Raw genomic sequence first — 18896 nt, 5'->3', positions numbered from 1 at the left:
CATTTGTTGCCGAAGCAATTCAAAGTATCATCACTCGTTTCATCAAAGCTAAACAAGCTAGCATAGCAAAAATCACAATTATCCATGTTGTGTGTAACATTCCTTGTCCAGTCTGGTTGCCGGACCTGAGCTACAAGAGGTTACCACGCGAAACTCAAAACATACATATACTTAAGCATACGTGGTGGATCATGCCGTGAACTAATAAGTGGCGGATTGCTCTGACAGATCATTCAATTAAGTATAGAAATTTAAATGACGAAACTGCAAATACACAAAAATGACGAACTATTTCTGCAAAATTTAAGACACGAAACATAATAGAATTGAACTTCACTTTATTACCATACATCACAGACTTAACATAATCCATTTCAAGGTTTAACAAGATTATTTACAATTAACCTAACTTTTATATACATGTCACTTAAACCGACTCAATTAAATTAGGAGCCTACCACAACGCCTGGCGGATAGTGTGAACTTCTTACTGATCCAATCCACAAGCTCTAAGCATTCCAAAATCTACAAGACAAAAGCAATCTAAACATAATTATTTAGAATACTTAGTAAGCTCATACAAATTCGATAGTTATTTACCTGGCATAACAATATTATGATAATTTAATAAGTAAATATAGTTTACCTATCTGCCAACGCTATTTGCCAACAAGGTGAGTACATATATTTCATTTCGCATGATATCTTAAGTAAGCATCTCAATACAATACTAATATTCACATCAAATCCAATCTCATACCTATTGTTGATATGGACTTCCATTATATTAATTAGTTCTTTCATATTCTCTCATTTCTTAACTTGTCAATTTCACATTTCACATGCTTTATATTACTCGATGAACACTGTAAAAGAACTCAAACAACAGGTACGCTTCACATCAGAGGCTCATTCGAGCTAATCACATACAAAGATGTCAAGTTACTCGTCTGGGCTAAACCTTATCGACACAATGAAAGTCTGGCCAAGGCTATATATATATGTAAAGTTATCAGTCCAAGCTAAACCTTTAAAACAACATCAGGTTACCAGTCCAGGCTAAACCTGTGCGACATGTATCTTCGAGCCCAAAAAAAAAATGTTGGATCTCAAAATCATCAAGAAATAACATGGAACATTGCGTATGAGTCTTTTATTAAATTCATTGAGATGCTATCATTCTGTAATTTCATTCACATTCTTTCATATGTAATTCGATATTTCTTCTATATATATTTTGCAACCAGACTACTTACCAAATTATTTTATTATACAATATTCAAGAACAACTTTTCCTCTAGTCTAAACATTTAACACCAAAAATTTCAAGCATTCAACAATGGTAATATCACGAAATTTTTAGTGGTCTTGGAAACAAACAACATTATTAGCTAGATTGAAGCACGGCAAGTTTAAAAACATCAAATTCAAGCAAAACAGACTTGAATTAACTTACCATGCAAGAACACAAAGCTTGGCCATGTTTTTCCTAGCTTAACAAGGAAGACAAACGGTGATGAAGACGATGAAGACAAACGGTGATAAAGACGATGAAGAAGAGAGTAATGAACTGCCTCTTTCCATTCACTATGCTACGGTATATATGTGTGTGTCTAATCTAATTATTAATTAAGATTAGCATCATTACAGGTAAGGTAATACCAACACCTGTTCGGCTATTAACTATGAAAATGGTTGAATTATCAATTTGGTCCCTAATTAATTATATTTTACCACAAGCAAAAGAAATCCATAGTGGTTAACTTTTATCACCTTTACAATTTCATCCTTATGCTAAAATAAATTATCTAATTACTCAAATCAACAAACCAGGATTTCATATGACACTATAATAAACTAATAGATATTAAATATTAAAACTTACTGACTCCATCAACGGTAAACGAGGTTTCAAAACCACCATTTTTGGTATCGCTGAAAATTACCTATTACAACTCTACCCCGTTTAGAAATTTTTGTCCTCAAAAATTTTACCTGAAAAGAGATTTGGGTATTGTGATTTCATGGTTTCTTCTAGTTCCCAAGTAGCCTCCTCACTACCATGGTGATGCCACAAAACTTTTACTAGAGCTATTTGCTTGTTCCTTAGCTCTTTCACTTCTCATGCTAAAATCTTCACTGTCTCTTTTGAATATGATAAATCAGGTTGCAATTCAACCTTATTAGGAGTAATCACATGAGAAGAATCTGACCTATACCGTCGTACCATTGAAACATGAAACACGTTATGAATCTTTTCAAGCTCTAAAGGTAAAGCTAATTTATATTCCACTAGATCAATTCGTTCAAGGATCACATATGGTCTTATAAATCTCAGAATAAACGTTCCTTTTTTTACCAAACCGTAGAAGGATTTTCCAAGGTGAAACCTTCAAAAATACCTTATTACCAGTTTGAAACTCAATTTTTTCCTTTTTTTTAAATCCGCATATGACTTTTTTCGATTGGAAGTAACTTTCAAACAATTCCTAATAATTCTAACTTTTTCTTCTATTTCAAGAACTAAATTAGCTCTTGTCAACTTCTTTTCACTTAATTTGAACCAATACATTGGGGTTCTGCATTTTCTTCCATACAAAGCTTCATATAGTGCCATTCTGATACTTGACTGATAGTTGTTGTTGTATGCGAACTATACTAGTGGCAAGGATTCTCCTAGCTACCCTCAAATTGCAAGACACAACAACGAAACATGTCTTCAAGTATCTATATTACTCGCTTAGACTGTCCATCTATTTACAGTTGAAATGTTGTACTGAAATTTAATTTGGTACCCAAAGCTTCATGTAACTTACCCCAAAATCTAGAAGTAAACCACGGATCCCTATCTAAAATAATAGATAGCGGTACGCTGTGTAATCTAACCACTTCTACCATATACAATTCCGCTAACTTATCAAGTGAGAAATCAGTCTGGACTAGAATGAAATGAGCGGACTTGGTTAATCGATCCACAATTACCCAAATCACATCTTTATTCAGTGAAACGGGTAAACCTAATACAAAGTCTATGGTAGCATGTTCCCATTTCCATTCAGGAATCATTATCGATTGAAGCAAGTCGGATGGAACTTGGTATTTAGTTTTTACTTACTAACACACTAAACATTTAGACATGAACTCTAAGATTTTATGCTTCATTCCTTACCACCAATACATTTATTTCATATCACAATACATCTTTGTACTACTCGGATGAACCAAATGAGTACTTCTATGAGCTACAAGTAGAATATTTCTTTTAACTTCAAAGTCGTTCGGCACACATAATCGATCTCTTTAATACATACTGTTATCTCTACCAATGCTCAAATTCATGGTCTAACCATTCTGAATTTGTTCCCATTTAGTCATAAAATTGGGATCATCCATTTATAACTCTTGAATTCTCTGAAGGAATGACGGTTTAACATTTAATTCAGCGATAATGGAACCATCCCATTCCAAACTCATCCGAGCATTCATCGCCCTTAAAGCAAATAAAGAATTCTGACTCAAGGCATCGGCTGCAACATTTTCTTTTCCCAACTGATAATCAATCACCAAATCATATTAAAACATTAGCCACTAAGATGGCCTAGTGAGCTATCGAAGTTCTTAAAACGGTCATATTAAAACATTCATTTAATTTAGAGGAAAACTTACTCCAATTATAGAAAAACTTACGAGGAAAATTTATTTAAACTTAATAATCCCATGAACAATATTTAATTTGGAAAAATCTCATTTATTACCAATTTATTTAATGATCATGTTCTAATTATAATTTAGCAATGAAAAAGTGACGTCTATTTACATTTTAATAAAACCAAGGTTCATACATAACTAAATACTATTCATAATTCCATGTCCTAAAATCAAATTAAATGTCATGCAAGCTATATAAAATAAAACCCAAACTCTATGTCTTATGCCATAGTTCAAATAAAATAATACAATTTTTGAATAATTAAAAGACCGAATAATGAATCTAAAATATATTATTAACTAAAACCAAGTCGAAACCCTCCAGATGTCGCGTCCATGTCCTAACCTGGTGGGCTATCTATAAAGATGGAAATAAGAGGAGAGTGAGCTATGAAGATTAGTGTGAGTTCCATCACAAGAAAATCAGTGCAAAAGTAAACCAAGCATATAATAACGGTTTCTAGTACAATAATCAATCATATAATATAACATAAATTTACAGTTCATTCGAGCATACTTATGAGTGCCAAAGTAATGCAATTTTAGTTTTAACAGTAAAGGAAGGTCGTACCCCACCGCTACACTCTACAATACCGTTCCCTAGAACTCTTATATCTCAGACACTCTAGTTTATGGATGAACCACAAGTGTTGTAGGTTAATACAGTTCCAGTAGTTGTAAATACACAACGGGGTTGCAAATAAAAGCATGCCAGTAAAAGTTGTGGATAAAACACCAAAGCTTGCAGGTTAATACGTTGCTAGTAGGTTGTGAATGCAGAACGGATTGCAGATAAAAGTTGTCAATAATGTTGTGGATAAAGCACCAGTGTTTGTAGATGAACTGCCAGTACTTCCTCCTTTCAAAGTGTCCTCCCCATGCAATGCAGTATGACATGTTATTCACAGTACAGTACAGAAACAGTAGACATGTTGATCATATATTTAGATTAACTATAGTAGTAGACATGTATGTCATGTTTTCGATTTATTAGTAAGAGTGGGCATGTTATTCATGCAATTAGTAATACAATGGTTCGAGTATCAGTAATAATTTATCAGTAATCACTCATAGAAAGCATATACTAATTACACATCATGCATATATAGTAATAATTTAGTCAATCAAATCATCGATTCCAATATTATTCATAATATCAGGGCCTCAATTGAAAGAGATAAAATTCTAAAAACACATTGAGGATCATATAGGGACTAAATTGAATAATTTACAAAAAAATATAGGCAAAATTCTAAAATAAGGGCACATAGCCATGTGTCGATGAAAAGTCCTAAAAGTAACATGTTTTAACCTCATTCTTAATGTGTTTTTGGGTGATTATCCAATGTTAATTGTGATTTTTATGCTCCTAATCCTTTAAATTCATGTTTTAATGCTTAATAGAGCACTTGGGAGCAAAAGGAGTGAAAATCGAGCAAAAATTAGAGCGTCAAGGCAAGCTGCAGGAGTCACATAGGCTAGAGCATTCCACACAGCCAGACCATATGGCCGTATAACCCACACGAGCGTGTGGTAGGCCGTGTCAATTTCACAAATTTCACACTAAAGTTCGAAAAATCACAATTTTTGGGCTTCTCAAGAATTTTAAGACGTATATATGAAAACAAATAAGAAGATAGGAGATAATCGTCATAGAATATTCAAGAAAACAACTTGAAAAACACCATTCAAGCATATTTCTGTCAAGATTGAATATTCTCATTTGATTTCTTAGAAAGTTATCATAAGTTTCTTTATTTCTGTAACATCCCAAACCCGGCCTAGACGTTATGGCTGAAACTGGCGATGTCACATGGAAAGGGATTTAAAGACAAGATTGTCGAGTTAAAACCGTTACAGTTAGTTAGCTTTTATTTAATTCGGAAAAAAATAAGTACTAGTTGATTTGCTTTAAAACTTGTCTCTTAGAGGAAGCTTTTATAACCAATTAATTTAGGAAAAATCGTTTCTATTTACGAAAAACCTTAGTGTTTAGAAAAAAAATTGTATTTTATGGAGTTGCAGTTTTTTTTAAAAATCCATAAAAAATAGTATAAATTCCCAAATTTAAACTCAACTAGTCCATAGTCCAAAAGACACATCAAAAACCACAAATAAGGAATAAATTCTAGGCATTAACGAAAAATAGTCTAAAATTTACATGTGACCACCATCGAGTCCTCCGTTGCACCGACCTGTCAAGTCTGGGGATTACCTGTACAGATTAAACAGAGAAAGGGTGAGTTTTCGCAAACTCAGTGTGTAATCCCCACAGAAAACATGGATACAAATAATCAACAAAATTTAGTTAGATACAGTCTGGGGCCCGTCCCCATCACAGAATTAGTTTGGGCCTTAGCCCATTCAGATACAGTCTCAAAAATATATTAGGGCCTTGGCCCATATCAGATGTAGAATGCAGATACAGTAAATCAGAATCCTACCCACCAAACTCTACACACCATCTTCGCCCAACCCTACACACCATGTGTGGATTAAATCAACCCACCCATCCCTACACACCATGCTATACCGAAATGCAGCACATAATCAGAAGGTTACAGCTGAGCTGCCAGATAACAGGCTTAATAGCCTTTCAGACACTTACTCCAAATATCATCAACCCACCCCGATGCAATGCAACATACAAAATATGTCATGCCATTATGCAATTAATAGTACATGCATTCAGATATCATAAGTCATGCTCGGTATAGAAATCAAATAGACAGATCACACATATAGAGGTCTAAGTAAAGCTTATCGACCCTGCAGTAGGTCCACTGTCGACTTGGATGACCCGTGCAACTTTACAGAACTTTTTAGAAAATGGGCTCACACACCCATATGGCCCACTCGAACCAAATTGGGCATGGCCACGTGATCCATTTTTAATGTAACATGTGCTAGTTAATTATTCCTATATGTTTTCACTATTTACTTATAAGTTCCTTCAAAGCTATCTACTTGACTTACTGTTACTAAATTATTTATATCTTCAGCTACATAATTCAAAATTAAAATCCGCTTGATGCCTTTGAAACTAGACTCAAATACCTTTCTACCATAAAATTTTCAAAATTTTTGGTTCAACCAATAAGTACAGTAAAATCTTCAAACTTACCCCTGTTCTGCTGTCTGATAGCTTCTTCCCTTCTTTGCTAAAAATTAATTATCTCTTAGTAAAAAATTTGGATGATGTTTCTATTTGTTTCTATTGAAAATAGAGTCATTAAAAATTTAAACATGTAAATTTTAACCCCTAATTATTTTTCTCTAATTTTTGATGATTTTCCAAAGTCAAAACAGGGGAACCCAAATTCATTTTGTCCTTGTCTCACAAAGTTTATTCTACTTCACGATTTACAATTTCATTTCTTACACCGTTTATTCTATAAGAAACTAGACTCAATAAGATTTAATTACATATTTTATTCATCCTCTAATTCGATTTCCACAATTTATGACGATTTTTCAAATTTAGCCTACTGCTGCTGTCCAAACAGCAAGCAATTTTAGCTTTCCGCTGAATCCCTTTTTTTTTTAAGTTTCGGGTACACATCCGGTTTGTTTGATGCTAAATAGTATCCAAGCACTCCAAAGCCTATAATCATGACACTCAACATCAATTTAATGGATTTACAAGCGAATTGACAACCAAGGACGAACCGAAACCCAACTTACCACCAACGATAACCCTCCGTTTAACTATTGTTAAGATGAGAACACTGAATTCACCAGTCCGAGCCTCCCCCTATGCCCAAATCGTAGAGAAAAAACATTACCACTACAGTTGTTAAGAGATTCATGACAGAAATGAAGAGAAACACTTACCGAAACCAAGCGAGCACTAACCGCGTGCGAAAACGAAGGAAAATAAATGGATTAGGGAAAAATCAAGAAGAATAAAAAGAAGAGAAAGATGGAAAAACTCAGAGAATTTTGGCAAGAGGAGAGGGAGAAGAATAAACGGCAGAAATTTTTTTTTGGAAAAGAGAGTCAAAATTCGGTTATGGGAATAAAATAAAATAAAATTCTGATAACCCCCAAAATCCCTTAATCTTCTCCCCTAATTCTCACTACACATCCACTACTCAGTAGGGACCTATGGATCTCCATCTCTTCCTCTCCCGATCTCCCTATGTTTGGTGGAGAGGAAAGTCGGACAAAGATGATCCTGTTGTAGCCTCCTTTTCTGATATAGGGGAGTGATAAAAAGTTCCATCCTTCATGAATGCATCAATTATCGTCCAGTCTAGTCGTCGGGGTTCATCTGGCAGTTCATTCGCCTCTTTTTCGGTATGATAAACTACAAGCTCTTTCATTGTGGGATATTTCTTATCCTAAGGAATAAGAATAATAGGTCGATCAAAGCACTCATCTCCATCTTCCAGCCTTTCCTCTCCTACCAAAGGTGCTTACTCCGGGCATATGAGTTCTAGGTAAATCAATCGGAGGAGAGAAAGCAGCAGAGAATCTTGCACCTCATCAGCACCAGACTCTTTCCAAACCTAAATACCAATCCTCCACTTCTCCCCCCTTTGAGAAAGAAAGAGAACTTCTCCTTGTAACATACCTTCCCTTATGATATGATCTTACTTCTTGAAGCGAGCTACTTTAACTGCCAAAGGGGCGGAGCAACTCGAGGTAGACGAGAGGCGGGGATGTTTATTTCAAGCTGGATGAAAGTGGACCACTGATAGAAAGGTCTTATAAAACGTCTGAACCGCCTTATTAAATTAATTATTAATTAGTAGGGTTTTAGTATCCGCCCTTACTCTATCTCGAAATCTGAGCAAAAAAAATACCCTTGTCTGTATAGAGATTCAAACACAAGACCTCCATCATAATAACACACCATTTAACCACCAAACTAGTAGGCCTATTCTGATATAATTTACCCAACAATCAAATAAAATCCTACTAAACAAGAGTAAGGTCTAATTCATTCAAAATACCAAAATTTGCCCAATTGAAGGCTTGAACTTGAGACCTCCCAAACACTCCCAGAACACATAACCACTAAATCTGACTGATATTTGTGTCATATTTTTACAATAACGAAATTAGAAATTTTGGGGCGTTACAATTCCTTCTGCTTAAACGGTCTTTTGGATGTTTTTATTTTCAAGCACAAACTAATTTTCTAAATATCTAAGGGAGATAAACCCTCTGATGAATTTTTGTCATTTGATTTTTATTTTACACAATAAATACTTAGTTTCTTGTTCTTAATTATGTGTGCTTAATCCTTGGTTTAATTTTTCTAGAGTATTGTTCCATGTTTGATGTGCTTAATTCGATGGTTGAATAGACTCTGTTTAGGAGTAGATCTTGCATAGTTGAGTAGAGTTGCATGCAATCCTAGAAATAGGATAACATAATCTACCATGTAACACCCCGACCCGAGTCCGTCGCCGGATTAGAGTTACGAGGCATTACCAATCAAAATCCGACCCAAAATTATTATTACCAAAATTAGTCAACAATTTATTTACAAAATTGGACCAGATATTAAAACATTAATAGACACAACAATGCCACTTTTGGACAGCAATAATCCTCCTCCTAACGGCAACATTTAACAACTAAAATACAATAAGTGTCTTAAATCGGACAACCAATGATTCACATCACAACCTTAGCATATTAATTATCTAAATACCATAATTATGCCCTAATTTGGACAGTCAATGCTTCATAATATAACAACAGCATATTAATTAGCTAATAACTTGTCTTAAGTTCAACTTTAACTCCCTCATGCAGTACAAATCGAACAGCATGTAAGTTAACTTCAATATTTTTTTTATATACATCAAAAGCAATAATGAATGAACATCAAACTAAATAAAATTTTAAAGTAGGGAGTTCAGCAGATTAAATAACACTTACTTATCTATCATAGCTTATACTATAATCAAATATGTATAATTAAAATCTCCATTTTAATAACCTTTAAAACTATATGCATAGACACCAAAATAGGTCAAAACAAAGTAAGCCATTTCGCATGTCTCATATTCACATATCCCAAAATTAAACATATAACTAGACTATACATGCCATAGGTTCAATTCAAAATATATAAAATACCAAAGGCGGTCGATAGTGTGATAGACTATCTTGTGATCCCGAGCTCAAATAGCGTGACTTCAAAATCTATAAAACAGAGGTAAACAAATACAACACACATTAAACTATTTAAGCTTAGTAAATCATGAGCAAAAATTCATATATATATACTTATACTTATTCCATCATTAAGTTAAAATAAACCAAAATCATTTATATATTTATATATATATCAAATGCATATAATCACTTAATTTAACATATTGATTACTGGCACTTAGCACCTAGGTTTATAACTTTGATTCATATCATAGGCATTTAGCCTACTAGGCTTATAGCTGATTCAGATCACCCAGGCACTTAGCACGCTAGGCTTATAGCTGATTCAGATCACCGGCACTTAGCCTGCTAGGCTTATAGCCTGATTCAGATCACCAATTCCAAACTTGATAATTCAATGATTCAACCGAATACATTTATATATATATCTTTATATTATAGATTCAACTACTACCATCATAATATTTAACTTCCATTATACTTAAATAATATATATTTCACATTCGAACATATTAAAATAATCTAAGCTAATAACTTCGTTCCTTTGATTCAGATCATCGACACTTAGCCTGCTAGGCTTATAGCCTGATTCAGATCACCGGCACTTAGCCTGCTAGGCTTATAGCCTGATTCAGATCACAAATTTCAATTTCACATATACAAAATATTTCCTCAAATAATTCTTTATAACAAACACATGTTCATTGTAGTTCATGTCCAATCAATTAAAAGTTTATAAATCATGCCTTCAATTCAATTCAAACACTTATAAATTTATAAACACACATATATTTATATATTACTACTTAACTAAATTCAATACAAGAACTTAACATATATATATATATATATATCCACCTATTCGAAAATAACTTTTACATGTATATCCGTACATATGCGATTACTACCCATATATATATTTAACATTCACACCTTGAAATATGTTCAAAACCCATTCAAACATATATATACGTATATGTTTCAACTCATACATATATATATACTTATTGAAATTATCTATGCAATTGCAATATACATACTTTTAATCAAACTCAAAGATTATACATGAATGTACATATATATTTGAATTTTGTGTTTACATTTATAATCATCATATCATCAAATATTTTCAATAACATAAACATATTGATACATGTTTAATATTCAAACAATGTATATATATTTTTCTATATACCATTCGTACTTACAATTAATTCAAAGACTTATATAGGCATATATTCATATATTCGAATATGGTATATACATATATACCATTTATATTTCAAACTTATTCAATCAAATTATTTTTAATTATAGATCAACAAAAATAAAATAGATATACATACATATATACTGATTTAAATACGTTAAATAACTAGTAGACTTACCTCGGACGATGGAAAATCGAAGTCAGACGATTATTCGACTAATTTGGCTTTTCCCCAATCTAACTCCGATTTCTTTGGTTCTCGATCTAAATATATTCAAAATAAGATAATTTATTTATTAACACATTCAATTTAATCCAAAAACACATAATTTGGAAAATTACTATTTTTCCCCTAATATTTACACTTTTTGCAATTTACTCCCTATTGCATAAAACACAATTTACACAAAATTTGCCCATACCACACAAGGGCCGAATATTCATGGTTCTCATACAAGTCCACACATTGCATTTGTTTCACATTTTAGTCCCCAAAAATTTAATTTCACAATTTAGCCCTATTTACTCAATTTCACTAAAAATTCCAATACAAAACATATTAATCTATCACATATCTTTCATTTTTCATCATCAACTATCACAAAGTCCAAGCATTCATCAATGGCACATTTCAAAATCATCAAAAATTCACAAAATTAAAACATGGGTTTTGAATAACACAAAGCAATGATCTCAAAAACGTAAAAATTATTAAAAACCGAACAAAGAACTAACCTCAATCAAGCTTTTATATGACCGAATGTAGCTAGGTTTTCTTTCTTTTTCTTTTGTTTACTTTCGGCTAGTGAAGAAGATGATAACCTTGAATTTTTCTTTTTTTTAATTAACATATATTAGTTTGTTTTATTTATTTACCTTATTAACCTTTAATAAATAATTTATATTTCATATAACATAAGGATATAATTGTCCATAGCCACCCACTATCATTTCAAATGGTCTAATTGACATTTAATACCCCTATTTTTAAAAGACAACATCAATTAGGTATTTTTAGATTTAACCCCTAAATTTTCATTTTACGCAATTAAACCCTTTTTATCAAATTGAACATTCAAACGATTAAATTTCCACACGAATTTTTCACACCTATAACTTAACATATAATAGACACTAAAAATAATATTAAAATATTTTTCTGATTCAGATTTGTGGTCCCGAAACCACTATTTCGATTAGGGTCAAAACCGGGTTGTTACATACCATATTAGAGTCAAACCTACTAGGGAAATCCATAGAACGAGTTAATGCGATAATAGGGGTTTTCATTAAAAAGAAATTTCAATTAATCAACCTAGAGTCAGTTGCTCTTGTTGTAAGAGCCCATTTTTGCTCGGGCCCGTACCAGCAAAATAGACCCAAATAATAAAAACCCAAATATAAACCAAGCAAAAATTATAACAGTCCATAATAAATTAAACCCAAATACATTACCCAAGCCCAAACCCAGTTACAATAGGGCCCAATGACCAAACAGTTCCTACAAACCCTAAAGCCCAAACCAACTAAAACCTGAATCAGCCCAATGCTGAGAAAATAAGAAACCCTAGGGTATCGGGAGATCCCAGCGCCACAGCCAGGGCTTTCCCTCGGTCCCACGAGCCACGCCTCCGAGCCATTCCACGCCAACCTCTACCTTCGTACGCGCCGAGCTGCGTCACGCGTCTCCGTATCCGTACCTGCACATAACAAAAAACACCAATAGAGCAACAACCAGCAACGAAAAAGAAAGAGAAAACAGAAAGCGAAAACGTAGCAATGACAGATCATTTTTTTATATTTTATTTTATTTTATTTTATTTTGTAATTTTGGCTATAAAGAGCCAAGGCAAACAATGTAAGAGCTTCTTCTTCCTTTTTTTAGGCAGAAATACTGAATACAAAAAAAAGAGGTGATTTCCCGGTCTTCTTTCTCTCTTCGTTTATTTTTGTTTTTTTCTTTCTTCTTTGCAAAACAACAAAAAAGGAAGTATAAAAAGGGGCTTAGGGATCTTACCAGAGGTCGATACGTCGCCGAATCCCTCCTCCGTTCAGGTCGAGGTTGAATAAGAGCGGAGAGACCTTCGATTTTGAAGCGGCGCTGAGAGGGGAGCGTTTGGATTCTTTTTTTTAGTTTTTTTATTTCCGTTTTGAAAAATGAAGAGATGGCTGCTAATTTTAGGGTTTTAAAATTTATATTTATGGTGCAGAAAACGACGCCGTTTAAGGCCTGCGTCAGTGGCCTTAAAACGGTGCCGTATAGCCACCGACCCGATGACCCGACCCAAGCACAGTCAAATCCGCGTGTTTTAGGTCTTGGAGGGAATTTTACATCATTAGTCCTTCTAATTTGTTTAGACGATTTAATTAGGTTCCTTTTGTTTTTCTAAATTTGCCCCACATCTCCGGTATCGTTTCATTTTAGCCCATTTTTACTGTGACGCGTTTTGAGGGATAAGGAATATTTTCCATACGGTCCTCCATATAATATGCGTATTTTATTTTGGTCTTTCAATGTTATTTTTTCTTTTTTTCTTTATGATTTTGTTTTGGATTCGATTTGATCCTTATTTCAATCGGTTCATTTTTTATTTAATTATCTTATTTTGTTGCTTTTAATATATTTGATTCTAAATCTAATATTATTAAAATAATTAAACTTACTATAAAGCTATTATTGATTTGTTTAGATCTATTGTATTATTATTAATTATCATACATTTTGCACTTTATAATTTTAATATATATATACACATTTTATAATACACATGTATCTTATATTATTATTTCAAATGTGTTATTGTATGTTTTCTAATTCTATTTTGAATCTATTTGAAACTCATATATTGTTTATTTTGGAATTCTTGTATGTATAATTTCTGATTATAAATTTTTTCCTTGTTGTTTTATATATTTGGTGTATGTTTTTAAAATAAATGGACAATTCATTTAATTATTTTGGAATGTTGATGTTGTTAGCATTTGCATAATATTTGATTGAGATTATTGTTGCTATGTGTATTACTTGTTTGTATTCATCTATTGTTTATATGATTAATGTACGATTTATTTACAAATTATCATTTGCATCGTATGTTGTCATTCAATCACATTGCATTTTCATTCCAAAGTTTATGAAACAAGACTCGATATCCGAGATTTTCGAGAAGATTGTGCCCTAACTTACTGGGCTTCAATTTTTATCTCGTTAAATTCGAATAATTGAGTATCTCTTTTTTAATAAAAATCGTAAAATTTCTAAATAAAGTTTTTTTGAGATTTTAAAAATGTTGGATCCTAACTCACTGAATATGACATTTCACTACCTCGAATTAAGGATTAATTAAAATAAATGCAATATTCGATATTTGGGAATTTGGTGAAATTGAACCCTAACTTACTGGGTTTTGATCTTCTCATTTGACCTAAAGAATCGAATATCCTTCTCAAAATGTACAGGTTCTAAAAGTCAAACTTAATTTTGAGGATTTGAAACGTTGCACTCTAACTTACTGAGTATGACAAGTTATTTCTTTAAAATAAATGAGCCTTATCATCCAATTCATTTTATTCAAGATAAAATGATCAAATTTTAAAATATTTTCAAAATTTGACATTAAGACATTAAACAATCAATTCGATACCAATTTTTGGCGTCACGAGGGTGCTAACCCTTCCTCGTACGTAACCAACTCCCGAACCTGTTTTCTCAAAATTCGCAGACCTAAAATTATTTTCAAGGTGATCCGATCACACCTCAATAAAAGATCGGTGGCGACTCCCATTTTCATTTTTAAGTCGATAACTAAACTTTTTTTTTGTTTTTCAAAAAAATGGTTTCGACAGCTTGGCGACTCCGCTGGGGACGCATTTAGAGAGTCAAGCCGTAAAATTGATTGTTTCTGGTCTTATTATCGAAAATTGAAAATTTGATTTGAAAAATTACGATCCTCTCTTTGCATTTGTTTGTATAATTACTGTTTTATACCTTGGCATCATATTGCATAAAGACTGTTAGTCTTTCCCTTTTAAGTGGGAGTGAGAAACTACTCCTTCGTGAGGTTTTCACCTCCGTGCAGGATAGTGGATCACTTTCGGAATACATTCATACCTATGTTGTCGTGAGATTTTCATCTCCGTGCAGCCATAGGGAAATGTATTCCCCTGAACCGAACTCGGTCTGTATGAGCCTATAATTGGTGAAGATCGAGGAATCTGCTAGTTCGGGTACCTTGACTGTAGAACCAAACCTCATATAGTGGACTTATGAACTTAACCTAGGTAGAGCCACTCCAAACCCCTAGTAGTCACCCGACTAGGTACTTTTGTTTTCCTTGTTTGCTTCTGTTTTGTACTAACCTATCTTGTTTCGTTTTGATTATGATTGCATTGCATTTGTATCTTAGGAAAGAGATACTGATTCAAATTCGATTGTTAAATTAGAAAGCTTGTCATGGAATACGGATTCCTTGATAAAGTGGAAAATAATACAATTGCCTAAATATATTCTGAGAAACACAAGAAGAGCGATGGAAGAGTTCGTGACCTTGCTTCGTGGCCTGAGGATTCAAGGCGATTGTCTAAGAGCCTTCGACACTCCAACTCTCTTAAAGAAGCTGACGAGCCTTTTGAAGATGGGCAGATGATGGATCACGACCAAGATCAAGAAAATGAGCTAGTAATGGCATATATTAGAAATTGGCGAGATTATCTCAAACCTGCGGATGAAGAAAAAGACTGATGTTGTCTCTTGGAATATAAGGGCGAGGCCGTACATGCATCTGCTTGATGTAAAGGAATTTGCTTTCTAGTAAAGTTTCCTAAACATAATCGAATCTAAATCAACGTCTCTTTAGGCATTCATTTCATGCATTTGCATTACATGCATTAAAATCCATTGAATGAGTCTAAATGAGTAAATTTGTTTCAGCTAATCTAGAAAATCAACCAACCAAACATCCTTACGGTACCCGTCGCAAAACTAAGGAAATGGATAAAAGATTAGAGAAATTGGAGAAATGCAAAAGGATATGCAAGATCAGCTACAGAAACAAATGAAGGAGCAATTGGAAAAAATTCAACGGGACATGACAGAAAGGATGCGGGAGTCTCAAAAGGACATGATGACTGAGCTGACGCAATTACTAAAAGGAATAAATAAGGGGAAGGGCCCTATGGTAAATGATGAAGGAGATGACAAGGATAGACCTATCTATCCTCTAGGCCTTACGCCTCTGCATGCGCAGATTCAGACCAAGGCTGGATCAGGTTCGAATCCTAGAGATAACCCAGTGAATCTTGTTATTCCTGATTTCGATGAAATGGCTGAAAAAGAGAAGGCAAACGTCGAACTGTCGAAACAATGGGAGGATAGGTGTAAATGGTTGGAGGAAAAATTCAAAGCCCTAGAAAGCGCCGATAGTCACCATGGAATCGATGCAAAAGATCTGAGCTTGGTTCCAGACTTAGTACTCCCTCACAAGTTTAAGATGCCTGAATTTGAGATATATAGTGGAACCAGTTGCCCAGAAGCCCATATCACCATGTTCTGTAGGAGAATGATTGGGTATATTAACAATGATCAGCTATTAATACATTGTTTTTAAGATAGCCTCGATGGAGCAGCGTCGAAGTGGTACAATCAATTGAGCCATACCGAGATTGGTTCATGGAGGGACCTAGCACAAGCTTTCATGAGGCAATACAGTCATGTGATAGATATGGTTCAAATTTTAAAATATTTTCAAAATTTGACATTAAGACATTAAACAATCAATTCGGTACCAATTTTGGGCGTCACGAGGGTGCTAACCCTTCCTCGTGCGTAACTGACTCCCGAACCTGTTTTCTCAAAATTCGCAGACCTAAAATTATTTTCAAGGTGATCCGATCACACCTCAATAAAAGATCGGTGGCGACTCCCATTTTCATTTTTAAGTCGATAACTAAACTTTTTTTTTGTTTTTCAAAAAAATGGTTTCGACACTTGTGCTTGAAAGAGATATTTGAATAATTTAGGGACTTTTATGGATCAAGTTACTAAGTAAAGAAATTGTGTTATTTAGATTGATAACAACAAATGAAATCTAGGTAAAATCTTTCATGGGTATTGTTTTGCTTCTTGGTTGTTACTCGATTATTTTCGTGATTTATTCTTTGTCTTTCTCATTAGTTAATTAAATTAGTTAATTTTAGTTTTTAAATCAATCACTCAAATTATTCGATTAAATAATAGAAAGACGGTAATTACTAGTACTTTTAGTTTTCGTGGGAACGATATCTTTGCTCAACGTAGCTATACTATTAATTGATATGTGCACTTGCCTTAGTCAAATTTTTAGTTAGTTCCGTGGACATTAGGCCAAGCCATATGCAATGCCTTAAGCCGTGTGGAAGGGTTACACAACCGTGTGGTCAGGCTGTGTAACAGACTGTGGCCGTGTGGAAATTACAAAATTAAGCTACAGGGGAGACACGACCGTGTGACAAGTCGTGTAGAGGGTTCTAGGCATGTGAGAATCGAAAGTATCCTAGGGTTTCAAGGGGACATAGCCATGTGAGGGGTCGTGTGGTCCAAACAGGTGGTCCACATGCCGTATAGTTAGCTGTGTAGCCCTAATCCGTGACACAATTTGCCCCAATTCACTTGTAAAAGAACACACACCTTTCATCGAAGGCTATAATGCCGTCCCTCATGTTCCAATCTAATCTGATGCACCTAAAACAGGTCCTTCAAACGACATTTATACACGTGTTAAAATTTGTTTTCAAGATTTAACAAGATTCAACGATTTTAACGAAAGATTTGTCAAGAACTTTTGAAAGATTGACTAATTGATTTGAAAGATTAGTATCAGATAGGAATTTTACAAAACTTGTGGTCTAAACTTTTGAAAGAGATGTACTTAACGAACTTGATAGAATTACAAAGGCTATCAACGATGAATTCAACAATCAGTAGATAATTGATTTATCGAAGATTGTTTTGATTTGGAAAGTAAAATAATTTCAATAATAGGGAAAAATTCAATGCAAAGAAGAGGATGGTAAAGAAATATAAGATGAAATAGGAAGAGAGAAGAGAAATTCCAATTGGGTTTGAAGAGAAATCATAATTTATGTCTAATTGAGAAAAAAATGGACTAAATAGTTAGGGTTTTCAGACCTGAAAAGGTTGTATGGTAAATTCCCCTAATTTGCCAAAAAAAATGGAATGGAATTGGGCAAGAGGTGGCTAAAAAATGGTTTGCTAGGGTGTAGAGGAGTAGATGCTTAACCATTGGCCTGTTGCCCATTCTTGACAGGTTTTTACTTCCAATAATATTTATTGTAAGGTGGTGTTCATCCTAGTTTGCTGAAATTAAAATGAAAAAAAATAGGATAGGAGTGGATATAACTTAAGACCTCTCGGGAGTGCACTCACTACTTAATCATTTAGTCTAGGTCATTTCTTTATTATTTATTTCAATTAACCATCAATATTTTGGGGTGTGACATGTTCAGTCATTGATGCTGAGCTATGGGGCATTTTCGATGGACTAACCCTATTACAAGGATGGTTGTTTGGATAGGGTTTTGATTCAGATTGATAGCCTGAAGGAAGCCCAAGCAATCTAAGGGAATAATTTGGCAAACGGAACTCAACTCTGGTCAGGAGAATTTAACAGATGCTACAAAATAAAGAGCATTGGGTGGTAAGATATGTCCCTAAAGAGGTCAATCATGTTGCTGATCGAATTACCAAGATGTCTTCTGTTGATAAGAAAGGGCTACATGTGTTGGTAGATGCCCCTATGGAATAACTTGAAGTCCTTGATAGTGACAAAGTTAGTGGTGCTTTTGA

The sequence above is a fragment of the Gossypium raimondii genome, chromosome 9 (genome assembly GCF_025698545.1).
Source record: "Gossypium raimondii isolate GPD5lz chromosome 9, ASM2569854v1, whole genome shotgun sequence".
In the NCBI taxonomy this organism is placed as follows: domain Eukaryota; kingdom Viridiplantae; phylum Streptophyta; class Magnoliopsida; order Malvales; family Malvaceae; genus Gossypium; species Gossypium raimondii.
The sequence above is the reverse complement of the archived record's forward strand: the minus strand, read 5'-3'. Positions refer to the sequence as shown.